This window comes from Staurois parvus, unplaced genomic scaffold, assembly GCF_062004578.1.
Source record: "Staurois parvus isolate SC_StPar_1 unplaced genomic scaffold, SC_StPar_1.0 ptg000091l, whole genome shotgun sequence".
Classification (NCBI taxonomy): Eukaryota; Metazoa; Chordata; class Amphibia; order Anura; family Ranidae; genus Staurois; species Staurois parvus.
This window is the reverse complement of record NW_028317887.1, coordinates 4,729,303-4,749,072: the sequence shown is the minus strand read 5'-3', so window position 1 is coordinate 4,749,072 and position 19,770 is coordinate 4,729,303. Positions and strand designations below refer to the sequence as shown.

The following is a 19,770-nucleotide window of genomic DNA, read 5'->3' as shown; positions in this document are numbered from 1 at the left end:
AGCTGCATCCAAGCCTTATATCACCAAGTGCAATGCAAAGCATCGGATGCAGTGGTGTAAAGCACGCTGCCACTGGACTCTAGAGCAGTGAAAACGTGTGCTCTAGAGTGACGAATCACGCTTCTCTGTCTGGCAATCCAATGGATGTGTCTTGGTTTGGCGGTTGCCAGGAGAACGGTACTTGCCTGACTGCATTGTGCCAAGTGTAAAGTTTAGTGGAGGGGGATTATGGTGTGGGGTTGTTTTTCAGGGGTTGGGCTTGGCCCCTTAGTTCCAGTGAAGGGAACTCTTGAGGCATCAGCATACCAAGACACTTTGGACAATTGCATGTTCCCAATTTTGTGGGAATAGTTTGGGGATGGCTCCTTCCTGTTCCAACATGACTGTGCACCAGTGCACAAAGCAAGGTCCATAAAGACATGGATGAGTGAGTTTGGGGTGGAGGAACTTGACTGGCCTTGAGTCCTGACCTCAGCCTGATAGAACTCCTTTGGGATGAATTAGAGCAGAGACTACGAGCCAGGCCTTCTCGTCCGACATTAGTGCCTGACCCCACAAATGCGATTCTGGAAGAATGGTCAAACATTCCCATAGACACACTCCTAAACCTTGTGGGCAGCCTTCCCAGAAGAGTTGAAGCTGTTATAGCTGTAAAGGGTGGGCCAACTCAATATTGAACCCTATGGACTAAAACTGGGATGCCATTAAAGTTCATGTGTGTGTAAATGCAGGCATCCCAATACTTTTGGCAATATAGTGTATATGGTAATTAATCTGTCGTTACTCAAAATATGTTATTCTTTTGTGCAGTGCTTGATACTATGTTGCAAGAAGTTATTGCTAATGCTCAACTGTTCATTTGCTGATATATATGCAGCTGTACAATAGAATCATAGCAAATTGACAGAAATAATAATGGAAAAATTACTCAGTATATTTCTAGGACTAGATTACTGATTTCATACAGTACATGTTTGTCTAAAGCAGTACATTTTAACTGTTTTATTAGCAACCTGGAAAAAGATGCTTTAAAAATTAAGATTATAGGTTACACATGCCAAGGAAAAAAAATTAATGCATTTCTGATAAGAATGTTATTATTTATCTGCATTGGGATAATGTCAATATCATAGTTACACAGGCAGAGGAAAATATTTGAACTTTTCCTAATGCAAGCATGGGTGGAACAGCATGGGTATACATCCCATGGAAGATATTTGACCTTTTTTTGAAGAATATGGGTATAATGTTTTTTCTACAGGGATTATGGGGGAATATAATTGTTACAAAACCTGCGTACTGCATTTTACCTGTTTTTGATAGGAATATGGGTATAAATATTGTTCTTCATGGGGATTATGGATGGAATATCATGGTTATATTTAACAGGGAACATATTTAACCTGTTTCTGATAAGAATATGGGTAAATTACTTTTATATATGGGGATTATAGGGGGAAATCTCATGTTTACACTTAACAAATAACGTAGTTAACCTGTTTCTGAAAAGATTATGGATATGTTTTTTTCTACATAGGAATTATGGGTAGAATATCATGGATACGCATCCTACCTAATGCATTTGAACTTTTTCTAATAGGAATATAGGTATATTTATTGTTCTTCATGGAGATTATGGATAGAATATCATGGTTATGCTTAACAAGGAGCATACACTGCTCAAAGAAATTAAAGGAACACTTTTTAATCAGAAAATAGCATCAAGTCAATTAAACTCCTGAGATATTGATCTGGTCAGTTAAGTAGCAGAAGGAGTTGTTAACCATCTTCAGCTGCTTTGGTGTTAATTAAATTAACAACAGGTGCACTAGAAGGGCAACAGTGAGATGACCCCCAAAACATGAATGTTTTTACAGGTGGTTGCCACTGACATTTTTTTCCCTACTCATCTTTTCTGACTGTTTTTCACTAGTTTTACATTTGGCAAGGGTCAGTGTCACTACTGGTAGCATGGGGAGATACCTGGACCCTACAGAGGTTTCACAGGCAGTCCAACTCCTCCAGGATGGCACATCAATACGTGCCATTGCCAGATGGTTTGCTGTGTCTCCCAGCACAGTCTCAAAAATGTGAAGGAGATTCCAGGAGACAGGCAGTTACTCTAGGAGAGCTGGACAGGGCTGTAGAAGGTCCTTAACCCATCAGCAGGACCGGTATCTGCTCCTTTGTGCAAGGAGGAACAGGATGAGTACTACCAGAATCCTACAAAATGACCACCAGCAGGTCACTGGTGTGAATGTCTCTGACAAAACAATCAGAAACAAACTTCATGAGGGTGGCCTGAGGGCCCAACGTCTTCTAGTGGGCCCTGTGCTCACTGCCCAGCACCATAGAGCTGGATTCAATTTGCCATTGAACAGCAAAATTGGAAGGTCCGCCACTGGCGCCATGTGCTTTTCAGAGATGAGAGTAGGTTCACCCTGAGCACATGTGACAGACGTGAAAGGGTCTGGAGAAGCCGTGGAGAACGTTATGCTACCTGTAACATTGTTCAGCATGACCATTTTGGCAGTTTGTCAGTGATGGTCTGGGGAGGCATATCCATGGAGGGACGCACAGACCTCTACAGGCTAGACAATGGCACCCTGACTGCCATTAAGTATCGGGATGAAATCCTTGGACCCATTCTCAGACCCTATGCTGGTGCAGTGGGTCCTGTGTTCCTCCTGGTGCATGACAATGCCCAGCCTCATGTGGCGACAGTATGCAGGCTGTTCCTGGAGGATGAAGGAATTGATACCATTGAATGGCCCACACGCTCGCCTGAATTAAATCCAATAGAACACCTCTGGGATATCATGTTCCGGTCCATCCCACGCCGCCAGGTTGTACCTCAGACTGTCCAGGAGCTCAGTGATGCCCTGGTCCAGATCTGAGAGGAAATACCCCAGGACACCATCCGTCATCTCATTAGGAGCATGCCCGATGTTGTCAGGTATGCATACAAACTACTAAGTACCATTTTGAGTTGCTGCAATGAAATTTCAGCAAACTGGACTAGCCTGTTGCATAATTTTTTTACCTTCATTTTTGGGGTGTCTTTGAATTCAGTCCTCTGTAGGTTGATAATTTTCATTTCCATCAAATGATGGGGCATCCTTACGTTCCTAACACATTACTCAGTCCATATCAGTATAGATGTCCAGCATATTTTTTCCCATTGAGATCTTTTTTTTTTTTTTTTTTTTTTATAAATATTTATTACATTTTTCCAATTCATATACAAAACATTTCAACATTTCTATTAAAATAATTATCCCAAATGTTTTCTCTTCTTACATAAATATCCCTGTATATGACTTTCTTTTCTTGCCCTCCACCCCCCCATCTCCTCCAACACCTCCCACGCTCAACATTCTCCTTACTCTCGTTAACTCCATATTATTCTGTTGTTTCTAAATCTCAGTTCTAAGCCAGCTTCCAGGAATATTACCTCTTCAAATATTTCACCTTTTCACTGTATTCTTCCCAGCCTTTCCATTTTTTATTATATAACTCCAGCTTGTCCTCGTGCGTGTAATACAATCTTTCTGTCCCAGAGATCTGATTTACTCTAGCCATCCAATCCTCCTCAGTTGGCACCTCTCTTTTCTTCCAGAACCTGGGTATCAGACTCTTTGCTGCGGTCAAGTAATGCCATATCCCAGAACTCTTATATGTTTTCACTGAGAGTTCTGAGATATGGAGGAGACATACTTCTGGATCTAATCCTATATTGATTTTTGTGATTTTCCCTATCAAATAAACTATCCTCCGCCAAAACACCTGTATTTCTGAACACTCCCACCACACATGATACCACGTACCCACCTCTCCACAACCTCTCCAACACATCTGTGAGATTTCCGTGTTCATCTTGTGCTCCAGGTAGGGGGTAATGTGCCTTCTATTCCAACACTTATAGTTTATTTCCACTTCTCTCATACTAATATTTTCGTGAATTAATGTGAACATCTTCTTCTTCTCCTCCTCCTCTATTTTTCTTCCCATATCTCTTTCCCATTTCTCTATGTGCATTAATTTTGTGTCTATATCAAGTTCCATTAATATCTTGTGTATTTTTGCCATACCGTGTCTACCATTTCCCCGTGACTCAAAAATTCTCTCAAACGGATTCCAGTCTTTTCTAGTTCTTATTGGTTTTGGAAGGCTTTCAAAGAAATTCTTCAGTTGGTAATATCTTAGTCTATCCATCTTATTAAAGACTGCACCCTTTCTTTCCTCCATATCCTTATATGACCCCATTTCCTCTCCTACCATTATATCTCTCAATTGCGCCTCCTGTTTTATTATCCATTTCCCTGCTATACTATCTTTTCCCGGGATGAAATATTTTGTGTTCCTAAGTGGCATTAGTTGTGAATTAAAAACCCACCCCTTTTGTCTGTGTAATAAATCCCATTCTTTTAGAACATTAAGAGTGTACGTGCTTGTGCTCTCCTCTAATTCTCTGTATTGTGCAGGGACCCAGATACTATTATTCAAACTTTTTCCACTCAGTGCTTTCTCAATTTTAACCCAAGTTTTCTCTGGATTATGAATCCATGTGAAGATTCTTGCAATAATCCCCGCTTTGTAATATCTCCTAAAATCTGGTACCCCCAATCCTCCTCTTTCTTTACTTCTGGTCAGCGTTTCATAACCTATTCTAGGCTTTTTATTCCTCCATATGCATTTTATTATCATTTTCCTCAGTTCTTTAAAATATGCCTCTGGGAGTTTGATTGGGATCATTTGAAATTTATATAATACTTTGGGGACTATTACCATCTTTATCAAGTTTATGCGACCTATCCACGATGGATTTCCATTTCCCACTCTTCTCAACTCCTCCTTGATTTCATTTAATAGCGTTATATAATTGGCTTTATAAAGGTTCTTATTTGAGGCTGATAGTTTTATTCCTAGATATTTTAATTCTTTATCTCTCCAAAGGAAAGGGAATTCCTCTTGTAGTTTTTCTTTTTCACTATTTTTGAGATTTATGTTTAAGATTTCGGTCTTTGTCGGGTTAATTTTTAGGTTTGACAGGTCTCCGTACTCCCTCAATGCTTTCATTAGATTTGGAAGTGATGTTCTAGGGTTTCCAACATAAAACATCAGGTCATCCGCATAAGCCACTACCTTGTGTTCTCTATCACCTATCTTTATTCCTTTTATGTCTATATTCCTCCTAATCATGGACAGTAAGGGCTCCAGTGATAACACATATAGCAATGGAGACAATGGGCATCCCTGTCTTGTACCATTTGACATCTTAAAGTACTCTGATCTTCCTCCATTTACCATTATGGTAGCGGTAGGCCCTCTGTACAACTCACCAATCCACCCTCTCATTCTATCTCCCATTCCTAATGCTTCCAGAGTATCCATCATAAAACCCCAACTCACTCTGTCGAATGCCTTCTCAGCATCTATCGACATCAGTATCATTGGGGTTTTCCCTTTTTTTGCCCTCCTGTATAAGCAACAATGATCTCAAAGCATTATCTCTACCCTCTCTTCCCGAGACAAACCCCACCTGATCTCCATGTATCCACTCCGGCATCAGCTCTTTCAGTCTATTTGCCAGAACCTTTGCATATATTTTAGTGTCTACATTCAGCAGCGCTATTGGACGATAACTCGCACATTGTGAGGGATCTTTATCTTCCTTCTGTATCAATACTATATTCGCCTGTAAAGACTCTCCCCTTATCTCCATCCCGTTCCCCAAGGCGTTCATATAAATCTTCATTTTGGGGATTAAAAGCTCTTTATATTTTTTATAGTATTTGGCCGTATATCCATCCGGACCCGGGCTTTTCCCTCCTGCCATACTTTCTAATGCTATTTTTATTTCCTCTAAAGTTATTTCTGCCTCTAGAGAGTTCCGTTGTGTTTCTCTTAATTTCGGTAGGCCTGCCTCCTCTAGGTATGTCTTTCTTTTCCCTCTATTTACTGTTTCCGTTTTCCTAAGCGTATCCTGAGGTATGATATTATACAGCTCATTATAATACTCTTTAAATATTCTAGAAATATCCTTGGTTGAGTGTACAAATTCCCCCTTGGGATTTCTTATTTTCTCGATATAATTTCTATTTTTCTTCTTTCTTAAAGTTCTCATTAAATACTTTCCCGGCCTATCTCCCCATCTGTACCTTTCACTTTTTATTTTATTAAAGACTCTTCTTTTTTCCTCCTCCATTACATTCTCTAATTCTTCTTTCTTCTTTATTAACATCTGCATTATCTCATTAGATCTTTCCCTTTTATGCACCTGTTCAAGATCATATATTTCATTTAGTAATCTATTTATCTTTTCTCTCCTTTCTTTTTTCCTTTTTGCCCCCATTGCGATAAGTAGACCTCTGATGTAAACTTTATGTGCTTCCCACACCGTTGCAACCGACACATCCTCTGTTTCATTCAACCGCCATACATAACCTTCTTTCCCTTCCCTACCCCATCTTAACTTCATTGCAACTGGGGCATGATCCGACAGGGTACTTCCTTCAATTTTTACTTCTGCCACCAACTCTATCATTTGATGTTCTACTAATATATAATCTAGTCTAGAATAAGTCTCATGAACGTGCGAAAAGAAAGTATAATCTCTCTCCTTCATATTCCTAAATCTCCAGATGTCCACCAACTGACATTCATGCATTAATTTCTTTAACATTCTCAAGGATTTGCTTTCCTCCCTCCTCACAGAGGAAGTGGTGTCTATCCGCGGATCCATACAGATGTTAAAGTCTCCCGCTACTATCATATACCCGCTTTTAAAATCCATCAATCTCTTCAACACTTCTCTCATAAACCTCTCCGGCCTCTTATTTGGACTGTATATGTTTGCTATTGTACACTCAATTCCCAGTAATTTTCCTCTCAAAAATAGATACCTTCCCTCCAGATCCGTCAATCTCTCCTCCACCTCAAACCTTATATTCTTTGCGAAGCCTATAGCAACTCCCTTTGCTCTTTTAGTTGGTGAATCCGCATAGAACCATGTTGGAAAATATCTAGTCCTCAGTCTAACCTTCGACTCTATCTCTAGGTGTGTTTCCTGCAAGAATACCACTGAGGATTTTCTATGTTGGAGTTCTTTAAATAACCTGAATCTCTTTCCTGGACAGCTTAACCCTTTTACATTGTAGGTTATATATTGGATAGCTTCCATCTTACTCTTTTCCTACCTTCTCTCTCTTCCTCCTTCCCTTCCTCTTTCTTATTCCTATAGAGCGTTTTTATCCTACTACCCTTTTCCCTCCCCCTATCCCTCCCCCCCTCCCTCAATACACCCTCAATCCCCTCCCTCTCCCCCCCACCTCCCCCCTCTTTTTAGGCCTTCACTTTGCCTAACCATCATTTGTGGAAATAACATCCACCTTTGACTTAATCCTTAGGGCTTCACTCCTCCCATGGGCAGCCTCCCCTCCCTCCGGATCCCCCCCTTGACCCCCTCTCTACTTATACTTCTATAGAAGAAAAAAGGAGTCAAGCTGGAGGGACAAGGGAGAAAAAGGCGATGGAACGGGAGCAAGGAGAGAGAGAAAGAAGAAAAAAAAAACACACACACAAAAAACTTCTCTCCCTTCACTCCCCCCCTCCACCCGTCTCCACCTCTCCCCTTTTTTTGATCTATTTCCCCCAGATTCTTCTTCCCAACCTTTTATTTCAATTTTCTGCATTTCAAGTCTATCGCAAAAATATCTCGAGTCCTCTGGGAACCTCAACTGGGCTGTTATTCCATTTTTCCATCCTATTAAACACTCCGGAACTCCCCATCTATATTGCACCTTCTGTTTTTTCATCTGCTCCAGCAAAGGCCTCAGGGCTCTCCTCTTCCGGAGAGTCTCTGATGACAAGTCCGCATATATTTGAATATCCATTTCTCCATATTTTATTACTGGTTTTCCCTTAATTTTCCTCCAGATTCTTTCCCTTTGCTGTAATTCATAAAACATAACAAGTATGTCTCTCGGCCTGTCCTTCTCATAATTCCCCTGGAGTTTCCCGTTTCTGGAGATTCCTTCTATATTAGTCCTTTCCATTTCAGAGTTTCCCATTATAAAGTTCAGTATTTTGCAAACCATCTCTTCCAATATTTCTCCTTTTAAACTTTCCGGAACCCCTCTTATCCTTATATTTCTCCTTCTTTCTCTATTCTCTTGAATTTCCACCTTGTACTGCAATTTTTCCTGAGCTTTTTCCATATTAATTATCTTCTTCTCTAATTCGGAAATAATCTGGGTCTGGTCTTTAACTTTCTGCTCCGTTTCTTCCACTCTAAGCAACAACTGCCCCAGGTCATTCCGTATATTTACCATTTCTTGCTTTATTGTTCTCTCCAGATCTTTAAACATTTCTGTCATCTCTTTTTTATTTGGGATTTGTAGATCTTTTTCTATTTCTGATATTTGTTGATTACTGATATCCAATTCCATCGATTGTTTAGGACTATTTTGCATACTTAAATCAGCCTCTCCTTTGTCATTTCTGCTCTGGGGCCTTTCTGGGGTCACATTTCCCTGGGATGTATACTTTTTAATTGTCCCCGTTTTGGTCCCTTTAGGCCCGGTTCCTTTTGCACTTTTAGTTTTCATTTCTTCTATAACTTTTATTTTCTCTCTCATGTACTTGTACTTTGCAAAACAAAGAAATCAACAAGGTGTAGAAATAGAATTCCCGGCTCTGTCTTCCCACCTTTCTGTATGCCTTTGCCTGCGCCTTGCGTTCTTCTTATTTTATTCTTATTCTCTTGGGGTCCCCCCTTTTCCTCTCTCTCCCTGCTTGCCACCAGCTCTATACAGTTTTTATATTTGGGGCCACTGCCAGACTCACTCACCCTTCCAACGCTTCTCGTGAGACGGCTCCAGGCTCCATCTTTCAGCTCCTTTGGTAGGTCAGCTCTCGTCCTCTCAGGGGGACCCTCCAGGACTTTCCTCCAGACTCTTCCTTCTTTGTTGTTGGGCAGGCTCACCATCGACCACCTGCCAGGGCTCCGGGGGAAGCAGGTCGTCCTGGCAAAACGGAGTCTCTCCTGCTCCCTGTCAGCCTCCGGCCGGGCGGCCGGCTTCCTTGCCTCCCAGAGATGCACTGCGGCCGGTCACGTGTCCCGGCCGCGCCTCCTTGTTTCCCGGCAACCAGGTACGGCGCCCAGGCTCAGTGTCCCTGCCTCTCTCCACTGGTCTCATCTCCCAGCTCGCCCCGCCACGGGCAGCCGCTAAGCCAAGGAAGCCCGCCCGGTCAAGGTAGGTCACTCCTTCTAGGACTCCATCTTCAAAGGGGGAATTCTAGGGTCCAGGGGGGGGGTCAGTCGGAGGAGCCCCGTGCGGTAGCTCCTACCACGAGCTCTCCGCCGCCACCATAGTCAGGCTCCGCCCCACCTTTTCCCATTGAGATCTGATGTGTTTTTAAAGTGTTCCTTTAATTTGTTTGAGCAGTATTTAAACTATTTCTGAGAAGTATATGAATATAATTATTTTTCTACATGGGGACTATTGGTGGGATATCATGGTTACACATTCCAAGGAAAACATTTAGCCTGTTTCTGAGAAGAATATGGGTATAATTATTTTTCTACCACTGGATTATTGGTGGAATATCATGGTTACACATCCCGCATTATACATTTGACCTGTTTTAGATAAGAATATGAATAAAATTTCCTTAATATATGAGGTTAATGGGTGTAATATCATGATTACACATACCAAGAAACACATTTACTTGTTTCTGTTCAGAAAATGGGAATACATTTTTTATATACATGGGGATGATGGGTGAAATTTTATGTGCCAAGGAACATATTTAACCTCTCTAATAAGAAGATGGGCATAAATATTTTTCTACATGCGGATTATGGCTGGAATACTATGATTACACATGCTAAGGAACACATTTAACCAGTTTCTGAGAGCAATATGGATATAATTATTTTTATACATGGAGATTATGGGTGGAATATCAGGGTTACACATATCAAATAACTTATTTGATCTGTTGCTCATATAAATATGGGAATTGTTTTTTTATACATGGGGATTATGGGTGAAATATTATGGTTTCTGATAAGAGTATGAGTATAATTGTTCTACATGGGGATTATGGATGGAATATCATAGTTACACGTAACAAGGAATATATCTGACCTTTTTTCAGATAAGAACATGGCTAACATTATTTTTAACATTGAGATTATGTGTGGAATATTATGGTTACACATTCCACATAATATATTTGACCTATTTCTGATAGCAATCACTTAGGTAACACTTAACAAGGAACGCATCTAACTGGTTTCTGATAAGGTGGTCCTTGGTATGCATAATTATCATATCCTACCCATTATCCCCATATATAAATTATTACCCATATTCGTATATGAAACTGTTCAAATGTGTTCCTTGGTTTATGTAATCATCATAATCCACCGATAGTCCCCATGTGGAAAAAATAATAATTCTCATATTATTATCAGAAAAAGGTCAAATGTGTTCCTAGGCATGTTTAGCCATAATATTCCACCAATAATCCCAAGAGAAAAATAATTATATCCATAAGCTTTTCAGAAACAGGTTAAATATGTTGCTTGTTAACTGTAAGCATTATATTTTCCCTTATAACCCCTATATATAAAAGCAATTTTGCCCATATTCTTGTCAGAAACATTTCAAATGTGTTCCTTGATATGTGTTATCATGATATTCCACCCATAATCCTCATGTAGAAAAATAATTATATGCATATTTTTTACCATAAATAGGTTAGATATGTTGTTTGTTAAGAGTAATCATGATATTCCATTCATAATCACCATGTAGAAAAATCATACTCTCATCATCAGAAACAGGCCAAATGTGTTCCTAGGGATGTTTAACCACAATATTCCCCAAGAATAGTGCGGCGCTGCCCCCTAGTAACCCAGAAAATAAACTAATAAATAGACACCCTCCTGAGCATCAAACCCAATGTGTAAATTAATAGATATGTGAAACTCCTAGATTGTAAGCTCCAAGGAGCAGGGCCCTCCTTTCCCTCTTGTATTGAACTGTATTGTTGCTGTATTGTCTCCCGTTATATTGTAAAGCGCTGAGCAAACTGTTGGTGCTATATAAATCCTGTATAATAATAATAACAACAAAGTCAATAATTAATAAGAAAACTGGCTGAGCCACTAAATCCAAATGATATGTGAAACACTCGACTGAGCTGAAGCATAAAGTGTGAAGACCAACAAAAACAGTAATAAATAATTGTAGAGAAGTAGTAAGCGAGCGTTATCTGAGACTACAAAAATAGCCGCTAGAACACCAAAAAGGCAACCAGGGACAAACCTTGCAATCAATCTATATATAAAAAAGGTGCAGCGCTAGATATACATATAACTAAACATAATTAAAACGACATGTTGAATGGACATAAAATAGACATAAAATAGCACTAAAATCAAGTGCAAAATAATGAATCACACTGGGTGAATTAAAATGAGTGAATGTCCCAAATAATTCAAACGCCCACATGGTAAACCAATAGATCCAATTAGAGTGCGTGAAGACGGAAATCCGGTGTATCACGCAGTGGGTAATGGGTATAAAGAATGCGCACTCACCAGAAGTGCGTCAAAAATGCGCATATAAGATATCCTCTCTCATCAGGTAGTGGTCATCTACTGCCAGAACAGGGTCAGGGTAATGCACCATCCAATCTCATCCAGGGTAGGTACTCCAAAAAGCCTTAATAGTATGTCACCAACTGTGGTCCCTTTAAACGGGTTTCTGCAAGTGGGGACTCTCAATGAAGAGAGCCCAATAAGGGACACCACATAGCGTAATACCGTTGATACTGCGTTTATTGCATTAAGGGGTAACACACCATTGTATAAGAAATAGGTGAAAATAGTGAAAGTAAAACTGACCATGTACAATTCAGGATGGCCACAAGCGGTGGTCAGACGTCCAGAAAATGTAGCTCCCCGACGCGTTTCGTGCGATGGACATCATCATAGGGTGCTGGGCTTACATGTGCTTACATACTATTAAGGCTTTTTGGAGTACCTACCCTGGATGAGATTGGATGGTGCATTACCCTGACCCTGTTCTGGCAGTAGATGACCACTACCTGATGAGAGAGGATATCTTATATGCGCATTTTTGACGCACTTCTGGGTGAGTGCGCATTCTTTATACCCATTACCCACTGCGTGATACACCGGATTTCCGTCTTCACGCACTCTAATTGGATCTATTGGTTCACCATGTGGACGATTGAATTATTTGGGACATTCACTCATTTTAATACACCCAGTGTGATTCATTATTTTGCACTTGATTTTATTGCTATTTTATGTCTATTTTATGTCCATTCAACATGTCGTTTTAATTATGTTTAGTTATATGTATATCTAGCGCTGCACCTTTTTTATATGTAGTAATAAATAATTGTAACATAAACACCCAACTGAGCAATAATCCCCCCAATGGAATAAATAAGTGATGAATCAAGTGAATGAGAAGAGGGAGTCCTGGGATATCCTAGACTCCAGTGCACATTGCTGGATCGAGAGGGGGCTTAGGTGAGTTTTAGGGGGGGCTGAGGGGGATGCTGTACACAGAAAGTTTTTTTACCTTCATGCATAGAATGCATGAAGCTAAAAAACTTTCAGCCCTTACAACCACTTTAAGCTGGCTATACTTTAAACAAATTTCTTATTCAATTTCCTTTAGATTTACCTTCAACTATGTAGTGCAAAGGCCTGCCTGAGTTGCCAGTTTCCCTTAGTCAAGATGGTGGTGCCAGCACCCAACAGCCGACTGAAGAATCAGCTTAAGGTGAGGACACTGATGGATGCATGGACAGATAAGTGCCCTAATATTAAAAGTCAGCAGATACAGTATTTGTAGGTGCTGACTTTTAATTTTGTTTTGAGAGGTTGCAGAGGCAGAAATTTCACTTGAATAACTGTGTATTGCCCCCTTTAGCACCAATGACATTGTGCAGTCTTTAGCAATAGTTGTATATGAGGCCTTGAATTCTTGCAGGTGGTATAGTATCTGTCCATTCAACTTGGCAAAATGCCTCCAGATCATGCAAAGTCTTTGGTCGTCTTGCATGAACCACACGTTTGAGATCTCCCCAGAGTGGTTCGATGATTTTAAGGTCAGGAGACTGTGATGGCTATTCCAGAAACTTCATCTTTTTCTGCTTTAATGACTGGAGGGTCAACTTGTCCTTGTGCTTAGGGTCATTGTCGTGTTGGAAAGTGCAAGAGCATCCTATGTGCAGCTTTTGTGCAGAAGAATGCAAATTGTCTGCCAGTATTTTCTGATAACATGCTGCATTCATCTTTCCATCAATTTTCACAAGATTATCCGTGCCTTTAGAGCTCACCCATCAGAACATCAGCGAGGCACCACCATGCTTCACAGTGGGGGTGATATTCTTGTCTCTGTTGACCCCTCTCCAAACAGAGCTTATGGTTTTCACCATAAAGCTCTATTTTGGTCTTGACACTCCAGATTACAGTGTACTGTGAGGTGTGTTAAGATGTAGTTGGCATATTGTAACTGTGCTTTTTTTGCTGTATTGGTGCAGTAAAGGTTTCTTTCTGGCAACTCAACCATGCAGCTCATTTTTGTTTAAGTCTTTTTCCAGACCAGCCTGTATTTTTCCTAAGGTTACCTGTGGGTTTTTCTATGTATCCTGAACAATTTTTCTGGCATTTGTGGCTCCAATATTTCTTGATCTACCTGACCTTGGCTTGGTAGCTAGAGACCCCTGAATTTTCCATTTCTTAATAAGTGATGGAACAATGACATTTTCAAGGGTTTTTATATCCTTTTTTTATCTTTATAAAGTTTTATTGCCTTCTTATGCAGGTCTTTTGACAGTTCTTTTCTGCTCCCCATGGCTCAGTATCTAGCCTGCTCAGTGCATCCACAAGCTAACAAACTCACTGACTATTTATACACAGACACTAATTGCACATTAAAAAGCCACAGATGTGGGAAATGAACCTTAATTACCATTTTATCCAGTGTCTGTCACCTTGCCACCAGAACAATTGCTCAGGCATGGAAGAGCCTGTCTGTCCATCTTCAGGGTGTGCGGGACTGTATGACCACTCTGAGGCTCAATGAACAGATGCTGAGTATCTGTAATGACTCCCAATGAAAATTTTTGAAAATATGGGAGCTGTGGTTGACATATGCTTTTCCCACATTCCCCCGTCTAGTCTGGGTTTATGATGTTGTATGGTATTGGCATTCCCGGATCCTTGCTTCTGGTCTTGTTTTCTTCTTCCTTCTTTCCTCTTTTTTTAGTTAATTATCTGAGGCGATAGATATTTGCCTACAGCTGGAATTTTTTGTTTGTGTTATATCACTGTTTCTGTATTTGATGTGCTATCGATAGCCCCTACGTGGCGCACCTCTTGCATTGTTGGAGTTACAATACTGATTTCTTTATTTTGTATGTATCATTGATAGCCCCTGCATGGGTGTGTCTTTTGCTCTACTCCTTCTTGTTAAATTGTTTACAAAAGTTAATAAAAACCATTGAAATACAAAGTATTATCCCTGGTTCACACTAGATCAGACTTTGAAATCATGCCACTTCACCTGAAGTCACATGATTTCAAAGTTGCATGTCAGTGCGACTTGGCAGAAATCTGTGTGACTGCATGCACAGATGTCTATGCTAGTCACACCTGAAATTGCAATAAAATAGTACATGAACTAGTTTCAAAATCGATGCGACTCGGACAGAATCAGTTGCACTGTATTAAACTGATCCATTGCCGACAGTAGAAGGCGACTTTTCATGCAGTTTGAAACTCTCAAATCGCATGAAAAGTTGCACTTGTGTGAACCACATCAGTCCCTAACTCTCAAGGGGTGTACAATCTAAGGTCCCTAACTTACATTCATATATACACATGCTAGGGCCAATGTAGTCAGGATCCAATTAACCTACTAGCATGTCTTTGGAGTGTGGGAGGAAACCCACGCAGACACAGGGAGAACATGCAAACTCCAGGCAGGTGGTGCTGTGGCTGGGATTTGAACCAATGACCCTAGTACTGCCAGGTGGAAGTGCTAACCATTTAGCCCACACTGTGTGTCTTGCACACTCTGGTTACTGTTACCACCAGGGAGTGAAAGAAAATCCCAAATTCTGGGCTGCTACAAGAACAGGACTAGGGGGAAAATCTTCAAATGGGGACACTAGTTCTTTCGACAACCAGAGATCACCTCTTTGGCAGCTGTCACAAAAAATTAGTTTGGTAATAACCATACTCTTTCCAAAACGAAAACCAAAAAGTTTTGTCTCTAGTTGTTTCTACATGTGAATATTATAACCTGTCTGCTATTGTCAAAGAGGAAGTCATTCCCCCTGTCGCCCACTAGAGGGAACCCCTGTGACCTGTCTTTCTGCATCGATGATGTAGCCTCTCCTGTTTCCCGATTGGTTGAGCCTGTTCCCTCCGGTTTCATTGGATGTGAGCAGTTCTACTTCTGTCTCTTTGGGATACCGGAGTCTCCACCAAGCGAAGTTCGCAGTCGGGTCACCACGTAACTGTAATAAAAACATAGGTTGAATAAAGAAGTCGAATGAATCTCATAGATATGAATAATAGGCCGTTGGGTATCACAATATAAGCACAAATATCGCAAGTAATAGCAGAAACTCACTCATAGCCTATACTCTGTGCGAGTCCACAGAATGTTGTCATTAAAAAAAACAACAACACTATGGGAATATGCCCGCAACGAAGATGGAGGTCTGCAGCGGGCAGGTGGGCGGGAGCATAGAGTGCATGCGCAGTACAAGGAGCCGGGAAGGAGGCGGGGCTGGAGGAAGAAGCTGCTGGCGAGATAAGGAGGACACGGAGTCTGGGAAGGCTCATCGTCTGGAAGGTGTCGATGTAGTGTTGGTGTGCACAGGCTGTATTGTAGCCTTTCCTTACAGTGAGTGCTTCTCTGTGGTATTGTATCGTGGTGTCTGTGTGTACGGGAGGTGGCACTGTGTGCATGTGAGCAGAGACTTCTTCATCTTCCCAATCACCTCATATTTACTTCAGGTTACCTAGATTGGAGTAGTGGAAACAAATGAGATCATTATTTACATAGGGCTCTCCATGAGGTTGAGGAACCCAGGATGGGGATTTCTTTTTGATTGATTAGAGGATAGGAATTAGAGGACTTTTCCCTGATTTAGCAGTTTGGGGAATAAACGAATATAGGGGGCAGCAACTTTGCCCACCTCTAATGCCCATTTTATAGGCATCTTGTTGACTGTGATTCATGCTCCTTCACACCTCAGATCGGCCCCATGTTCCTGCAACTTCATAACTCAGGTCAGCCCTGTTCCTGCAACTTCAAGTCTGATGTTGGCACCTGTTCCTGCACCTTCGTGCCTTATGTTTCAGTGCCTCAAGGTCTATGGTCAGCCTGCCGCCTCAGGTTGGCTGCAACTTCTGTACCTCAGGGTCTCAGGTTGGCTCCCTGTTCCCACTCCTTCATGTCTCGGGTCAGCCCCCCACTGCTGCAACTTGTCAGCCCCCCCAACCCAGGTTGGCCCATCTCCTGTTGCTGCAACTTCACAACCCAGGTTGCCCACCTACCCCCCCCCCTTACCCTTCTGAAACTTCACAACACAGGTTGGCCCATCCCCTGTTGCAACTTCACAACTCAGGTCGCCCACCTACCCCCCCCCCCCCTCCCTCCCCCTGCTGCAACTTCAAAACCCAGGGGTTTTTTTTTTTAACTGCGGATGAAAAATTTCATCCAACAGTTCTGCACACACTTATTTATATTCTGAGAGGAAGCCCCTGTTGCTGTCAGAATAAACAGATTGGTGCTGCAGCTGAATGGAATTCCTGCAAAGAAAACAGCAATGGTTAACAAGAAAACAGGAACTCTGCAACAATTAAATGACAACTATTTATTTATTTTTTTGAACTTTCAGATGTTAGGGTCTCTCAAAATGCGATAGTTTCCTTACTACCTAACATTTTTCGAGACCCTGTGTAAATGTGTACCCTAGACTGGGCTATGCTGTACTCTATACTAATAGTCCACTAGTGTATGGTAGCGACGGAAGCAGTCTTTGAGGCAGAGACCAGTTTGGCCAGGACAGTAGGGACAAAATAAAGCGGGTGTCACGCCTAATTCTGTGCCAGCTACAGACATGTCATCTTATTTGGGGTGCCTTTTTCGGTTGGGGTACCAGGAATGGCATCGGTTAAATGCCTCTTATGCAGCTGGCTAACTGCATCTGGGTTGGGGGTTTGGGCCACAATACCTTCTGGATACAAAAGGGCCGTGATTGTCTCTTACTGAAATTTTAGAAAGGATCCACTTCGTCCCGTTGCTTTTGTAAAGCAGAAAAGCGTTATATAGAGTCAGTTGAAATAAACGGACGCTTTTTTTTTTTTTTTTTTTGTACCAGCGTCTGGCTTTTCGGGAAACGAAGTACAACTTCATCATCTGGTCACTGAAGTCCACCCCTCCCATGTTAAGGTTATAGTCGTGGACACAGAGGGGCTTCTCAACACCAGCTGCCGTGGAAGTTTGGATGGTTGTGTCTGCGTGAATGGAAGACGGGACAAAAACATCCCCTTTGTCCTTCCACTTCACTGTGAGCTATTCATAATTTTTTGAGCAGGCTTTTTCCTCCTTTTTCAGACAGGTATTTACAAGCTGTTGGGGGAAGCCCCAACGATTAGGTTGCACGGTGCCACATGCGCCAATTCCAATTGTATCAATGTCTAAATAGTGGCACACTTTAATAAAAATTATCCACGTATAAGTGGTACCCCATATGAGAAAAAGGGTGACACCAAGTCCCAAACTATCTTGCCGCTGCTTCCCATGTAGTCTGGGCAGATCTTTTCCCTCGTAAATCCGAAACTTACGTGTATAGCCCTCTATTGCCCTCTCACAGGTGTTTTACATTTTGACCCCATTTCTGGCACACTTGCTGGGGAGAAATTGTTTGAATGCAAGTCGGCCAGAAAAACTAAGGAGGGACTCATCAACACAGATGTTTTGCTGGGAAATATAGACATCTACAAATTTCATGTTAAGGTGACTTACGAGGGGCTGAATTTTGTAGAGTCGGTCAAATTCAGGGTCACCCCAAGGACTACAGAGTGTATTGTTGTTGAAATGCATAAATTGCATTATAATCTCTATCTATGCCTGGCCATGGCATAGATAGAGATTATAATGCAAATACGTTACCAAATGATACTGCAGTGCTGGTATGTATAAGACCAGAATGTACTAGGCCGCTGGTTCACCATAAGGTAGAACGACACTAGTACTGGCACTCTGCTGCATATGAGAATCATCATGAAATTGTACCACCTCAGCAACCTGGGAATGGGATCAGGAACGCCTGAATTTAGCAGGGACCTCTACTCCATCATCTGAGCTATCTGCCAGGGTGCCGCTGCTGTCTACAGGTTTGTATTCTGAGCTTGATTCTGTCATTGAGGCTTCCTCTTCGCTCTCATCTGACATGGTCAGAATCCTGTAGGCCTCTTCACTAGAGAGTACCTTTTGTTGGACGTTTTGGTACCTAGTGCAACTCAGTGGGGGGGGGGGGGGGGTAGAGTATCTGGCTGTCAGGGACTGTTTGAACCACTACAAAAAAAATGTATCTGCAAGTGCTAGCAGAGATCAGGACTGATTCTGTTAACAGTTCGGTTCTGTGCAATGTATCAAGTGACAGTGATCTACTGACACTGCACTTGCTGTGGGAAGAGGAGTGGGAGGAAGTTAAGCAGGTGGCGGGACTCGTCCTACTAGGGAGAGAAGATTGCATAATTTCCTGTACCTGTGTAAATGTAAGCACAGGTACAGGAAGATCTGTGATAGGGCAGGGATCAATCAGCAGATCCAGGATGAACATCACTGGCCTGAATCTTCTGATTTATTGGTCGGGCACTGAATCATGGCACCACTGGGTCTGTGCACACGTACCCGCGATCACGGCAGGAGCACGATTCACGTGTGTGTGTATGTGTGTATGTGTGTGTGTGTGTGTGTGTGTGTGTGTATATATATATATATATATATATATATATATATATATATATATACACACACACACAGTGAAGGAAATAAGTATTTGATCCCCTGCTGATTTTGAATGTTCGCCCACTCACAAAGAAATGATCAGGCTAAAAATCGAATGGTAGGTGTATTGTAACACTGAGAGACAGAATAGCAAGAAAAAATTCAAAAGAAATGCATGTCTAACAAATGATGCACTGATTTGCATGTTCATGAGGAAAATAAGTATTTGATCCCCTTCACAAAACATGACTTAGTACTTGGTGGCAAATCCCTTGTTGGCAATCAGAGAGGTCAGACGTTTCCTGTAGTTGGCTACCAGGTTTGCACACATCTCAGGAGGGATTTTGGCCCACTCCTCTTGGCAGATCCTCTCCAAATCATTAAGGTTTGGTGGCTGACGTTTGGCAACTCGAATTTTCAGCTCCCTCCACAGATTTTCAATCGAATTAAGGTCTGGAGTCTGGCTAGGCCACTCCAGGACCTTAAAGTGCTTCTTCTTGAGCCACTCCTTTGTTGCCTTGGCCGTGTGTTTTGGGTCATTGATATGCTGGAACACCCATCCACGACCCATTTTCAATGCTCTGGCTGAGGGAAGAAGGTTCTCACCCAAGATTTGACAGTACATTGCCCTGTGCATCATCCCTTTGATGCGGTGCCGTTGTCCTGTCTCCTTAGCAGA

The 19,770-nt window shown here is 41.7% G+C and overlaps 2 protein-coding genes across 4 annotated transcripts in view; one reads left to right on the top strand and one right to left on the bottom strand.

The window, feature by feature from the left end:
• The window catches only part of APTX (aprataxin), an 88,018-nt gene extending 72,218 nt beyond the window's left edge, over window positions 1–15,800 (bottom strand). The window contains exons 1-2 of the mRNA XM_089670580.1: window positions 15,699–15,800; window positions 15,430–15,582 (exon numbers count right to left, since the gene is read on the bottom strand). The gene's annotated coding sequence lies outside the window, so the exon portion shown is untranslated. The remainder of the gene's footprint in view (window positions 1–15,429; window positions 15,583–15,698) is intronic.
• Window positions 15,801–15,847: 47 nt separating this feature from the next.
• Window positions 15,848–19,770, top strand: part of KLHL8 (kelch like family member 8) — a 62,552-nt gene continuing 58,629 nt past the window's right edge. For all 3 annotated transcript variants that reach the window (XM_089670575.1, XM_089670574.1, XM_089670573.1), the window contains exon 1: window positions 15,848–15,974. The gene's annotated coding sequence lies outside the window, so the exon portion shown is untranslated. The remainder of the gene's footprint in view (window positions 15,975–19,770) is intronic.